General features: G+C 51.2%; 1 protein-coding gene across 1 annotated transcript in view; it reads left to right on the top strand.

Moving 5' to 3' along the window:
- The first annotated feature begins 3,561 nt into the window (after nt 1-3,561).
- Nucleotides 3,562-14,094, top strand: part of Smco4 (single-pass membrane protein with coiled-coil domains 4) — a 58,981-nt gene continuing 48,448 nt past the window's right edge. Inside the window, exon 1 of the mRNA XM_038321504.1 lies at nt 3,562-3,832. The gene's annotated coding sequence lies outside the window, so the exon portion shown is untranslated. The remainder of the gene's footprint in view (nt 3,833-14,094) is intronic.

Consider the following 14,094-nt stretch of genomic DNA (forward strand, 5'->3'; position numbering starts at 1 on the left):
GTGAGGACCAGGCTGTGTTGCAGGACTTTTCTCTCCTTGGGGTCTTTCATAGAGGTTAGACTGGGTTTCTTTGTGACAATCTTAGGAGGACACCCACCAAAAGAGCAGGGAGTAAGAACTCAGTTCCTAAGATCTCATAATATACCCACAGGTCAAAGTGGTCACATAGTTAGGATGGGCATGCTTCTTCCAAGTCAGGGGAGTGCTGGGTGAGCAATGACTCTTGACCTTTGGAATGGGCGTAGCTAACATGTAAATGAGGGTCCTTTCACTAGGATGCAAAACAGGTGCCAAACACAAAGGAACTTGGAGTCATCTTATTAAAAGGGGGATTTCTTCAATGCTTCATAAAAATACTTGTGAATTTTTGGCAGTGGACTTGGGAAGTTATATACAGCATATTTAGCAGAAAAAGTGCTACAGACTGAACCTTGAGGCTTATTGACTTCATATATAACTGCATGCCATTCCTGGTGCCCTAGATGGAGGATACCCGTGCATGTCTCACCCACCAGACCTCAAACTTGAGGACAAAGTCTTCCCCTCACACGGTTTCTTACCCTGGAGTTTGGTTTCTTGGGTGTAGTAACAAAATCTATCTTGTGTAGGGGCGGGGTGAATAGGCTGGCCAAGGCCGGCAATGTGGTTTCTTTTAACTGGTTCTTTACTCATTTGGCAGGTGGGTGTCTGAAGCTGACCAACACTTGCTGAACGCCACAAGGGAGCACAAAGGTGGCTTAAGGTAGCAAAGCTGCAAGGCACAAGTGTGGGGATTTCTAAGCCGGAGTACTGTCTGAATCATTAGTCTTAATTGGTTCATTTGCATTGCTACTGCTTATTTGAGGTTAGAGCAGAAGGCATCTGCAGAGAGGATAGCCTCTGCCCATTGCCTCACGTTTATGGGTGTTGGGCTGTATTTTCTGAGTAGTAGTATTGAACAGAAATGGTGAATGTCCGTGGTGGTGGCTTTCTGAATCTCTTCAGATCTGTGTATCAACCAAAACAATTCTGTAAGACCACAAACTGGGGGAATATTACCAATACTAAAGATGGGTGGGGATTTATGCGACAAAATACTTATGACAATTGAGTAAAGTGGTCCTTTGTTTTGTTCCCCCCCCCCCCTTTAGGGTGTCCTTGATCGTTTGGAAATTGGCTCTTCAGAAACGTGGATCAGGGCCCACAACACTGAATAGTTGCGTCCTATGTGCTTGCTAACTACACTGATAGTGCTTTATGAAATACCCCTGTGCTCTAGAGGTCGCCTCATCGACCGGCAGTCCGTCTTAAAGGACCCGTCACAAGCTCTGGAGGAAACCTGGGCTCTTAACCACAGCTCTTAACAAACCAGTGTATCAGCATGACTCGGGAGGAGAGACAGGAGAGGCCTTGTTCCCAGGGCTGACTTTGCTACCACATGGGGTTTTAAGGATGTCCTTAAGGTGGTGGTGTACACCTTTAATCCCAGCACTCGGGAGGCAGGGGTAGGTGGATCTCTGTGAGCTCGAGGCCAGCCTGGTCTACAGAGCGAGTTCCAGGACAGCTAAGGCTACACAGAGAAACCCTGTCTAGGGGGAGGGACCACAAACAAACAACAACAAAAAACCCAACAAAACAAAACAAAATCTCAACAAAACCTAAGATACAAAGATGTCCTCAAGTGAAAACATCGCCTTTTTAGGGGCTGGAGAGAGAGCGCGGAAGTTAAGAGCACTCGCAGTTCTCCCAGGGGACTCAAGTTTTAGTCCCAGTATCAGAAAGCTCAGAACCTCGGGTAACTGAAACTCCAGGGGATCTGGTGCCCTCTTCTGGCCTCCTCAGGGAACACATGCATATGTGTAAACAAAAATAAACCTTAAAAACTGGCCCTTATTTTGTGTGTGTCCCTGTGTGCCTGCAGGTACCTGTGCACGTGGAGGTCAAAGGCCAGCACCAGTGGTCTTTCCTCTATGGCTGAGACCTTGCTTTTGAGACAGGGTCTCTCATGGAACCTAGATCTCAACGTTTTAGCTCGGCTAGCTGGTCAGTGAGAAGAGTTCAGGAATGTTCCTTTCCCCCACTAGAGAGGAGGAAGGGGGGGAGGGAGGGTGGGTGGGAGGGAGGGAGGGAGGGGGAGAGAGAGAGAGAGAGAGAGAGAGAGAGAGAGAGAGAGAGAGAGAGAGAGAGAGAGAGAGAGCGAGCTTGCAATATGCTCAGGGTTTATGGAGATGCAGAGATCTGAATTTAGGTCCCAATGCTTGGGTGGCCCGTAATTTACTGACTCATCTCCTCAGACCCCCCAAAGTAGCTGTGATTCTCATTCTTATACATATGTGTTTTTTCATCCTGCGATAGACCAGTAATAAAATAAGTAAGCGCCACGGCCATGCTAAGTGCTGTGCAAGATCTCTGTGGATCTTCAAACCACAATATCAGGAAGAAGGTTTATGACTATTATGGATGAGTTCATTTTTGGCAAAAGGAAATCAGTAATCCTGGGCCAGCTCAGCTTTCAAGTGGTTGATTTAAATCATGTGTTTGGCTACAAGTCCTTAGTAACATTTAGCTTAGGGCCTTGTGGGGCTTTAATACTCATGAGATAAGGAGCAAGGAATCCCATTTTATTTATGATAAACTGAATATATGTGCACATGTATAATTTACAAGAAACAAACACTGTCGTCGGAGCATCCCCTTGAGGCGTGAAAGCCTACTTGCATGGGAGGGGAAGGATGTATTTTTATTTTGCTTCCTCATAAACCCCAGGCACAGGTCATAGCACAAAATTCCGCCATCTGGCACTGACCTGCTCCAGATACGAAATGGTGCAGCTTTCTGAATGTCCTCAAAGACCACCAGAAAACAGTTCTGCAGGGGTGGAAGCAAGACCCTCCTGTCTCTACTCAGCCATGTAGAACTTAGAACTTATACTCACTCCCCAAACCCTACCACTTCCCTTCCCCCTCACCAATGGCGGAGGCGCGGCTGGGTGTACCTGGCCTGTTGGCAGTTGACCACGCGATAAAGCACTTCGCTTTTGCGAGCCAGACCCCCAGCTCCCACTCACTGGTTCCCAGACTCGGGTGCGGCAGGCCTGGCTGCCTCCGCCGGGCCTTGCCAGCGAGGCGTGCGTGCCTGTGTCTGGCTGGCCGGGCGTCCAGGCCTGCGGGGCGCCCGCGGGGTGCAGGGTGCTGGGTGCCGCGTGGCCCGGCGCCGCGTTAGGGTTAGGACGCCGGATTCGGCTTCCCGGCGGCAGAGGGCGCCTGGCGCCGCGCTCCCGCGCCCCGGAGCCGCCCGCGAGGCGCGAGCAGACGCGAGGCGGGCGAGCGGCGGCCCCTGCCACGTACCCGGCCGTGCGCGGCGGCGGCAGGTGGGCGCGGGGGCTGCGGGGACCGCGCGGCTGCGGGCGGGGCCTCGGCGCGCGGCTGCGGGAGGCCGGGGCGCCGCGGGGGGCGCGCGCTGGCGGGCGGGACGGCTCCGCGCTCCCCGCCGCGCCTTCCGGGCCGGGCCGGGAAAAGTTGGGGCGGCTGGCTGGCCTCAGGGGCCGGGCGGGAAGTGCGGCGCGGGCGGCCGAGGCCCCGCGCGGCCCGCAGAGGGGCGCGGGGTTGCAGGTGGCGGCGGGCGGCCGGGGAACCCGGGAAGGCGGCGGGGACGAACTAGCCTCTTCCCCGCTGCGGCCCAGGGGCCCGGCCCAGAGTTGGGGGCCCCTCGTGGCGTCCGGGGCCCCCGTGGGGAAGGAGCCTAGCGTGGTTTCCTGCGTCGCGGGCTCCAGGACCGCCCCTCCCGGTGCCTCATTCACCTCACACTGCGGTGCGTTTGTCCTGGGGAAGTTGAGCGGGCCGCGGAGTGAACGGTACGTGTAGGGTGTTCCGAGGAGAGTGGGATGGGACCGCATGGAGCACGCACACCCACCCACCCTCTCATTCCCGGCTCAGCGCTGCGAAAGTCCGGGCCCCCTAGCGTTTAAGAGATTCCCGGGGCTGGGCCAGCAGCTGCCCAGAGCCACATAGCACATCTAGGCATAGTGTGTGGATAGGAGACGTGGCCTCTGATTTTCTGTCTGCCGTTGGATACTTCCCAAACAAGGTTTCAGCGGATGCCCACGAGTTATTAGGACAACCTATGCGGTGCCCTTTGATGAACCCGATGATTCCCCCACACACACCTCCAAATAAACTTAGTATCCAAGACACTTATTTGCCAAGTCCAGCACAGTAGCACACAGCTGTGGGCCCAAGCCAGGGGCCTCTTGGGTCCTTGGGAGAATCTCAGTGTACCAGCCGGACTTGACCTTGGGTTAGCCCTCTGGACTTCTGTGTTGTTATCTATGCAACAGGATAATCTGTGGGAGGCAGGAATAGGTTTCTGCGGGAGACTGAACTGTAGCCTCGTCTGACTTGCAGGCTCCTTTGTGTACATATGTTTCTGCTTGCTCTCTGGAAGAAACTGCGATAGTTTTAGAGGAAAGCAGAAGCTGGAAAGATTGACCACACAAAGCCAAACCGTCATTCTTGGTCTTTGCTGTAAAGCGGCCCTAAAGCTGAGAACACACTGAACCTATCACCCATGGGCATGGGCGGTTTCTTTTTTTAGCCTTCAAGCTTGGGGTGGTCGCTGAGTTGGCTTGATGGAGCCTTCTCCGAAGGACGTGTCCAGATCTCATTATCCTTCTGTCTGAGCCTCGAGCACCTGCAGCCCTGCCATCTCTTCTGTCCCCAGCTCAGGAGTTGCGGGCCGATGCCCTATTGCGCGTGGTGTTTCGGAACTAAGCCAATTCCTTTCACGGGAAAGTAGTAAATAAATAGGCATGCGGTATGCGTGGGTGCAGCCGGGAAGAAATAGCTTCAAGTAGCCGTGTCTGCACCATCTCCTTCCCCAGGACCCTCGGCAGCCCCTCTTCTGAACTTGGGTGCTGCGGCAGTCACAGAATCACAGCAACCAGCTTATTAACTACCGAGATGCAGTGTGGGCAGGTGGGGAGGATTTTCCTGTTCTGTCATAACAATGTTCTCCTGCCCACTTCCATTTTCAGATTTTACAATCCACATTGGTTTGATTTGGCCATGTCATTTTTGGTAATCCTTAAACATGTTTTGCTAGTTTCTTGGGAGGGGCAGTAGATGTTAAGTTTAAGATAGTATAAAATAATATCTTAAATACTTAAGGGCTTGACTAATTACATCCAACCCTTAAAATATCTGTATTGTTGCCAGGTGGTGGTGGCGAATGCCTTTAATCACAGCACTTAGGAGGCAGAGACAGGTAGATCTCTGACTTCAAGACTAGCCTGGTCTACAGAGCTAGTTCCAGGATAGGCTCCAAAACTAGAGAAACACTGTCTCAAAAACAAAATAAAACAAAACAAGTATATGTATATGTGTATGTATGTATGTGTATATATACATACATACATATCTCTGTCTGTCTGTCTATCTATCTATCTATCTGTATTGTGTGCATGTGTGAATATGACCTTAACAGAGACTGCTAAATTAACAAAAATCATGTTTTCCAATATAGTTACCATTTGCGCCCTGACTTTTTAGCCTTGGTGAAGAGGAGTGGGCTTTGGTCCACAGGTGAGAAAGCAAAGCCTACAGGCCCAGTTCTGGTTCACTGCAGCTTCTCTGCATCCAGACAGCCTTTGGCAGCTACGGAAAGCAATCCTTATCTGTCTAAAAAGGTTGCAGTCTCTAAGTGACATCACAAACCTGAAAATCCACATGCTCGCTTTCTTACTCAGGATGCTGCTCCATAAGCACTGGAGGACCCTGGACGGAGTATAGTGGGCCCAGGTGTCCGTCTTGAGCCCTTGGCCTCACCCTGGCCTGTGATCTGCCTGTGTAAAATTGGAGCCACGCTGCTCTCTCTCACCTGTGAATGCTGGGTGGAGGCTGGCCCCTCCTCTCTCTCTCTCTCTCTCTCTCTCTCTCTCTCTCTCTCTCTCTCTCTCTCTCTCTCTCTCTCTCTCTCTCTCTGCTCAGGCACTCCAAATAATGGGATTGATTAAGTCTTCCAGTAGGAATTGTCCTCAGGGGAGAAAGGCTTTTTAAAGTACATTTTTGTCCTTATGAATAATTCCTCCGGCTGTTGCCTCCCCATGCCAATCCCAGCATACACAGAGAACATTCCAAGGCCTAGGGCTATAGATGGGTTCTAGAAGGAACTGAACAAAATCCAAAGCCAGAAAGGGCAAGTCCTGTGTTGGTAGATGGAGGTGGTTATAGCTAGTTTTCTTTTGTTCATTTTCTAGATTTCTCTTTGTTTTTGGACAAGGAAAAGATAACTGGATTGGGGGCTTCTGGGACCCTGGAAGGGGGTTGAGGGTTCGAGAAGGGACGGGCGGGAAGGCCATGGAGGAAGCGAATCTGACAGAGTGGATTTAGATGAGGAAGCTCTTCCCACCAAGTCCTCTGTCTCTCTGCTGGGGCTTTGAAGTTTTGCGCTCTAGGCAGATTGTGACTTGCCTTAGTGGCAACATCAGTGAATTTTTGTAGTCAGTTGTGTGCGAAAAAGGAAATTAAATTCTAAGAGGGTGTTTGTTGTGACCGATGCCAGGATTTTTATTAGGATCTGCTCTGTCGATAAACGTACCTTCTAATTCCCTGAAGGTATTTATTTTTTTAAAAAAAGTTTTTAAGCCATGGAAATATCTCCTTTGTGAGTCTCTGAAGTGTCACCCTCGTAAAATTTTGAAACAAATGAGGCCCGAACATCCGAGGGATTTATAGTTTAACCTATTCCTTCCTGGTTCTTACATTGCTTTAATAAGGGGTTAATTTTGGTTTCTTTTACATTTTGCTAGCCCAGTTTTTACACTGTAGAGCTTACCTCTGCCCAATTCTTGCTCACTGGGCAGAGGTGGTGTGGGAATAAAGAGCAGAGTGTACTGAACCAGACTGGGGACAGCTGTAGAGTTGGTCACGCTTGGAGAGCTCAGATGTCATGACATGACCATGACCCTGACAACACACCTGAGAGGCCTGTCCTATAATGCAGAAAGCATGGGCAGTGACGGCTCACAGGCACATGGGTCTCACAGACATGAAAGCCTGACATGTTGTCTCCAGCGCTTAGAAGCATGCTTGGCGAATTTGAGTCTGTCATAGATGTGATGGTTCAGAGACACGTGGCCAACAAATGGTCAGCTTTAGACCATGGCCTGTGTGTGCATTGATTCTGGGCAGGGTGGGCCGTGCTTACTCTTCTGAGGATAGGGTACCGCCACTGTCATGGAGTTTGGGAGCTTCATCAGTAGAGTGGCAAGTCTGCACAAGGAGTGTTAAGCACAGCAAATGGAAATTAGCAGTGAAAAGAGTCCATTAATATAGTGGGCTCGAAACACAGCCCACGTGAAAAATACAGCATTGTGACCCTGTGATGGGGAGGTGCACAGTGTGGGGATCCTGTGATGGGAAGGAGCACAGTGTGGGGACCCTGTGATGGGAAGGAGCACAGTGTGGGGACCCTGTGATGGGAAGGAGCACAGTGTGGGGACCCTGTGATGGGAAGGAGCACAGTGTGTGGGGTCTTGATCTTTGGATGCTGCAGTGCAGAGGAACCATTCCTAAATGCTCATTTTTCTCACAGTTTTGAGTTCTGAGCTTGGTGATGCGAGAGAAGCCTGTAGTAGCCGGCGTAGTTTCTGTTGTTATCTTGCTGCCAGCTTGAGACAGGTGTCTGAGTGTGACCAGTAAGCCCTTTTCTGTGGCCTTTGACTTTATCATTTCCAGAAGGTTTTCAGGATTGAAGTTGGGCTTCTTAGACCCCACTTAGGGATGGATATAGCCTAGTTTCAGAGTAGTTTGCACCCCAGTCATTGCTGGTCCCCAAGCAGACACGCTAGGGTTAGTCCTCAGTTTTCTGTGCTTGCCAGTGTGGGATTGCTGGGGAAGGCAGTGGTGACGCCGGTACTGTGCTTAGTGACCAGCTGTGAGGAATGGAGGGCATCTCCCCTCGGGCAGTGGTTCCCAACCTTCCTAATGCTGCAACCCCTTAGATCAGGTCCTCAGGTTGTGAGGGACCCCCAGCCATAACATTCTTTCATTGCTACTTCATAACTGTAATTTTGCTGTTATGAATTATAAATATCTGATATGCAGGATATGTGATCTGTGACTCCCACAAGGATCGAGACCCTCAGGTTGAGAACCGCTGGTCTCAGCTCTGTAGCGCTCGCTGCAGGGGCTGGCAAACTCAGGTGGAGCAGCTTATGAACCCTGGGACTTGGATTCTCACATGAACACACTCTTCACAAGTCTTAGGACCTCTCCCCGTCCGTGCCAGAGATGGTAGTGAACTTGCTTATGGCCTTTTGCTTTCTGTTTGCATTCCTGTTTGTTCTTGTTCTGGTCAGACTGGGGACTGGTTGGCCAGATTCTGGCTTTGTCTGGGCTATGTTCTTTATGAGGAGGCAGCTGAGTTACCTGTTGGACCCTTTTGTGCTGCTTCTAGCACACGTCACAGTCTCTGCTGGGGGACAGTATGTGTGGACCCCCTCACCCCTTACTGCTCGCTGTTTACTTTTTCTTCTGAAGAGGTGGCCTTACATCGTTGTTCTAAGGTACCTCTTTTTGGTCCCCGAAACTGCTGACTGCAATATCATTCATGTCCGGGTGGTAGGGCCATGCTATAGAAGTGTGCGCTTATTGAAGATAGTAGCTGTCATACCTGCATCATGTATTATGTCCAAAGCGAAACGTCTTTACTGGCTTTCTTTTTTGACGTGTGTGTGTGTGTGTGTGTGTGTGTGTGTGTGTGTGTGTGTGTGCTGGGGTCTGTTTGTTTTAATTATTACTAAGAATCATGAAAGATATTTATCAATGTTTAAATCTGCAGCACCGCTGTCTGTGGCTCTGGCAAGCGGGAAGAATAAATATACATTTAGCCAGGATACCGCTGATTTATCTCTCTCTGTGCTAACGCTGCTCTGTTGGCAGAGTTGTCGGATTTGTATACTCATGCAGTTTGGAGGGAGGAGAAAGATCCTGGGCTGCTTGCCAGAATGGAGGAACTCCACTGAGCAGACTTCTCCGCTGGTCTTGGCTCTCCCGCTAAGGCAGGCACTGATGCTGGGTGCCTCCGGTGCCTCCGTTGGGAAGGTGGAGTTTGCCTGGGAGATGGTGAAGGTGGAAGACACACACACACACGCTACAGGAAGGGGAGTTCTCCTCCTGGAGTGTAGGATGGAAACATACAGATGTGTGGTGTAGTTTTGCCAGCAGGAGAGTCTGTTCGGGTGGTGGTGTTTACAGTCAGGCCAGCTACCTTCTTCTTAGATCATACAGGTGGTGTGTGAGTATCTGTTACCACACCCCCACCTTCTCGTGGAAAGAGCGTGGAAAAGGAGAGCTGCCGTGTCTATACCCAACAACCCTCTCCCAGACACCTCCTCCCCGCCAAGTCCTTAGCAGCAACTAAGTTTTAGCAGTTGGATGAGTATCTTGAAGCCGGTTATCAGCCTATTTAGACACGTGTGCACAGGGTTTCTTTGTTCTGCAAACCTAGATCTTATTGCATGCACCAGTCCATCACTTGCTTGGTTTTTGTAATATACTGTGAAATTTTTATGTGCATGCATCTTTTCTCTCTTGTCTTGCTGTAAAATACGTTGTAGGTGTATCAGACCATGAATTGGTTTCCTGTTGACGGACAGGTGGGCTAGTTCATGAAGTTTGCTCTTACTCTACGTGCATTACTAATGCCTGTGTTTCTCTAAGACTGGAATGTCGGATGTTTACAGTCATGTAGTACATCACAGCAGTGCCCCCATGGTGCTCTTAGATGCCCTGATTTCTACTACAGGTTTACAAGTTTGCCCCTTTCCTTAGTAGCTGACATTATACTGAGTGGAAGAAATGACTGTGTTTGATAAGTGTTCTGTCGATTACCGGTAAAGTCGTGGCACTCCTTGCTGAGCCTCCTGATCTCAGTGAGATTTTAGAGTGGGCGGGCCTATAGTAACCACTGAGTAAGCTCACAAAGACCTTGCTTGGCTCTGCATAGGGTTACATAAGCACTGTGTCACCAGGGGTGGCGGTGTGGCACCTGGGAGCCAGACCTGGTTTCATGTTCTTTCTGTGTCTGCCAGAGCCCAGGTACAGTGACAGGACGCTTGGAATTTGGTGTAGGGTCCCTGAGTAGATCTTGAAGCGTTTCCCTGAGGAACTGTGTGTGTAAGTACCAGTTGAGGCTGGTCTGCCAAGGAGGCCTCCGGCGTGGTGACCACACACCTGAAAACCAGATGCTGTGGCGTCCAAAGAGATGGGAGAGCCTGTGTGGGGCAGACCATCACTCCCGCTCCTGGCTTGCTGTGGGATATCGTGACAGTTCACCAGGTACCGGGCTCTGAGAGAAGCTGGAGTCTTAGCAGGCAGCTAGCAGGCCGATAGAGAGATGGTACCTGTAGAGTGACTCCTCTGGGCTGGCCGCAGCCTGGGCCATGGACTTTGGGAAGCTTTGCTTACTGGACCATTTCAGTCTTGCTACCGAGGGGGTCCCGAAGTCGGGGTAGAGAAGAGGAGCGAAGAAGGAACTCAGCTCCTGCTCAGTCCTCATCGAGGAGAGGGCTACACCCAGTATGTCCTGGCACTCGAGCAGAGTTAGTTCTCTTTCTAGCCTCAGTTTCCCCACTGGGAATCCGGGCACATCTAGGACTTAACTCACAGGGTGATTGTGAGGATGCAGAGTGCTCTGTATGAACGAGTTTTGACAGCTACCCAGGTGCTACTCAGTGATGGAGGTAATTTCTTCTGTTTGCAAACTCCTCTCCTTAGTAAATGGTTTGAATATTTTAATTGATTTGTGTGTATGTATATGTCTGCACGTGCATGTGAGCGCACGGGCATACGTGTGTGGAGGTAACAACTTTGTGGAGCTGGTTTTCACCTTCCATCTTTATGTTGGTTGCAGGGATCGCTCAGGTTGTCAGGGCCTGTGTGGAAAGAACCTTTACCTTCTGAACCATCTCCATAAATGCTTTTATAAGTGAATGCCTGTGCATTGATTGGCTCCACATGAGAACGAATGTAGCTTGCTAACATTTTGGTCTGGGTCTGGAGATGAATAGCTGCCTAGAGACAGATGGGACTGGAAAGGGGTGTGGGGTGGGGCGGTCAGGGAGGTGCTCAAGCACCCCATTTCATCTCATGCTTTCCCAGTGAACAGCTCCTAGGTACACATCAGTGCCCCAGGTGCAAAAGCCTTTTCACTTTTAGCGAGAGAGACCAAGTGCTGGAGGACCTAGAATGAACTCTTCCGAGGCTCTGGAAGGTCACACAACGGGCAGGACTGAGAGGAGGTCCCAGTTTCAGGCTTTAGGGACTAAGGACTCTCCATCTTCTGCTCACTGTCACATGTTACCTAGTTCCAGATGTGGACGGTGCTGACTGTGGCGTCCGCTGCCCTGAGGCTCCAGTGCCTTGAGGTCACTGAAGTACAGTGAGGAAACGAGGGGATTGTCTGTGGTGTTGGGATTATGGCTGCCTGACCACGAAGCTCACTTCTGTGCTCCTAACCGCACCAACCAGGCTGATGTGTATGGAATTTCATTCTCCCCAATCACCATGATGGTGGTGTTTGCACCACTCGTGTGTGTGTGTGTGTGTGTGTGTACACACATACACGCTGGCAAGTTCACTCACAGCCCCTAAGTTGTTTGCTGTTCTACCCAATGTCTGAGGCCTGCAGGGTGACTTTGGAGAAGGCCGTACCCCAGGCCTGCAGAACAGCCCCGGTGTAGTAGCTACCTGGGAAAAAGAGCACTGTTACTGCACGCTGTGCGTGGTGCATGACCTGTGGTCTGGGACCTGTGGGGTCCCAGCGCACCCTGCACAGATGCAGAGTTTCAGTCACAGCAGCTGTGACGTGAGACTGGACAGTGTGTGACACTGAGAGCAGTAGGTGCCACAGATGTGCCCTGAACAGAAGTCAGCAGAATCGAGGCCTCACCTTGGGCCTGGAGGTCTAGGCAGCTTGTCAGAGCAAGCACAAGTTAAACCAGGCACAGTTAGCCTGGAGAGAGCGGATACACTGGGCTTTTATTACACTTGACAGATAAAGACACTGAGACCTCAGGGGTGAGGAGACTGTTCAAGGTCACAGCCTCAGGGAAAGGAGGGCTGAGCTGGATCCTTTCCCCTGGCCCAGGGCAGTTTTGCTGTGGCAGCTCTCCTGGAGGCAGGAGGCCACCACCTGTGGGAAGCTAGTGTTGTGAATGGCAGGGGTGAGTTCCCAGTGAGCTCTTGACCTGGCTGTCTGGTTCCTGGGGACCTTAGAACATCAGTCTCTACAGGGCGTCTCCAGGCTGAAGGTCCCTCTTCCTGATGCGGTGACTGTGCTTGCTGTTGAGGGTCTTACAGTGAGTGGGAGGAGCCAAGGCCTGTCCTGCTGAGGATGTGCTGGCTACAGGACCTCACAGGTGTGCTGGCTTCCTGTAACCGCTGTGACAAAACCCCCGAGTCGAGTCAGAGGCTTAAGCAACACAAGTTGATTCTGCCCCAGGTCCCAGACTCAAGGGAGTCTGCTCCTTGTTCCCATCCTGCTCTGGTGAGCTACTTGGTGTTCTTTGCTCTGCCGTCATCTGCCATCACCTGGCGCTCTCCTTACCTCTCTTGTGCTAGGTCTCCAGAGGCACAGAACAGGCAGTTAGTGAGTTTCATTGTCTCAGGGCTCTTCCTGAGAGCTGGAGCCTCCCTCCCTCTCTCTCTCTCTCTCTCTCTCTCTCTCTCTCTCTCTCTCTCTCTCTCTCTCTCTCTCTCTCTCTCTCTCTCTCCTCCCTCCCTCCCTCCCTCCCTCCCTCCCTCTCTCTGTGTGGTGTACTGTAATGTGTTGGCCCACACAGCATCGTTGAGGTCAGAATATCCTAGGATCTGTCTTCGGGAAGCTAGCCCCAGCACAGTGCCTGCGACCTGGGGCAGGAGAGCAAACAACACTAGTTGCAGTCTGATGCTGGCAGGATGGAGACTGCAAGCCTGAGTTTGAACTCAAGAACAAAGGCAGGAAATGACCAGTGCCTTCCGAGCACTGGGGCAGTCAGCTGCAGGCGTTCTCGTTTACACGAGCTGTGCCGTTCCGGGGTTCATTCGGTTTACAGACTCACCCTCCTTGAGGCAGAGGAGTCCGCTTTTCTCAGTCCACCATCTCCTATGTCACGGGAAGTTTGATCAAATGTCTGGACACCTTAGGGCTGTTCAATCTATGCATAAAATGAATGCCACACTTAAGTTAGAAGCCTGCACATGTCCTGTATACACATGAGGTCCAGGTGGTCATAGATTTGGGGATATTGTTCAAGCCAGTTAGAGGCGAGATGAAGTGATGGCTGAGATGCAGAGAGAGGGGCAGCCAGAGGGAAGGTGTGAAAGGGCCGGGAAGGCTCCCTGAAGGAGTGTTTGTTTGAGCTTTAGCCTGAGGGGAGCAAAGGAGGGAATGTTCTCTGTTAGGGCTGGAGTTAACTGATGCATGAAAGGAGGTCAGCAGAGCCTCTGAGGTGGGTGCACCCTTCCCCAGATGGTGCAGGGTCAGTGTGTTTGAAATGCCAAGTGTGTGTGTGTGTGTGTGTGTGCGCGCGCGCGCGCGCGCGCGCGTGCGTGCGTGTGTTCTGAGGGCCAAGGATAGCAGAGGTCCTGTCCTGTCCTTATTGCAGATGCTGGTCTTCATGTAGATGGGTGTGAACTCTCGAAGCTTCAAGCACAATTAACATGACTTTCCTAAGCTCAGATGGCTGTCCTGATGCAAGTGCCCCGTGTGTGTGTGTGTGTGTGTGTGTGTGTGTGTGTGCGCGCATGCGTGTGTGTATGTGAGTGTGTGCGTGTGTATGAGTGTGTTTTAGAAGGAGAAAGTTAGTTTTCATTCACCACAGATCCCTTGCCCTTTCCATCACCCACCCACCTCCCCTCACATATGCCACATTTGTGAGCACGAGCTTCGGTGGCATTGCACAAGGATGCACATGCAAAGCCACCCTACTTTGAGTTGCATGGCCTCCCACTCCCTGATTCTGTTCCAGAGTGGTGAGTGCTGTCCTTACAATTAGGCAGCCATTGCCTCAGGCAAATGTTGGAAGTGTTCAGTTCAGCATCTGGATCCTTACAAAGTGTTACAGTCACAATGCAG

The sequence above is a fragment of the Arvicola amphibius genome, chromosome 3 (assembly GCF_903992535.2).
Source record: "Arvicola amphibius chromosome 3, mArvAmp1.2, whole genome shotgun sequence".
Lineage (NCBI taxonomy): Eukaryota > Metazoa > Chordata > Mammalia > Rodentia > Cricetidae > Arvicola > Arvicola amphibius.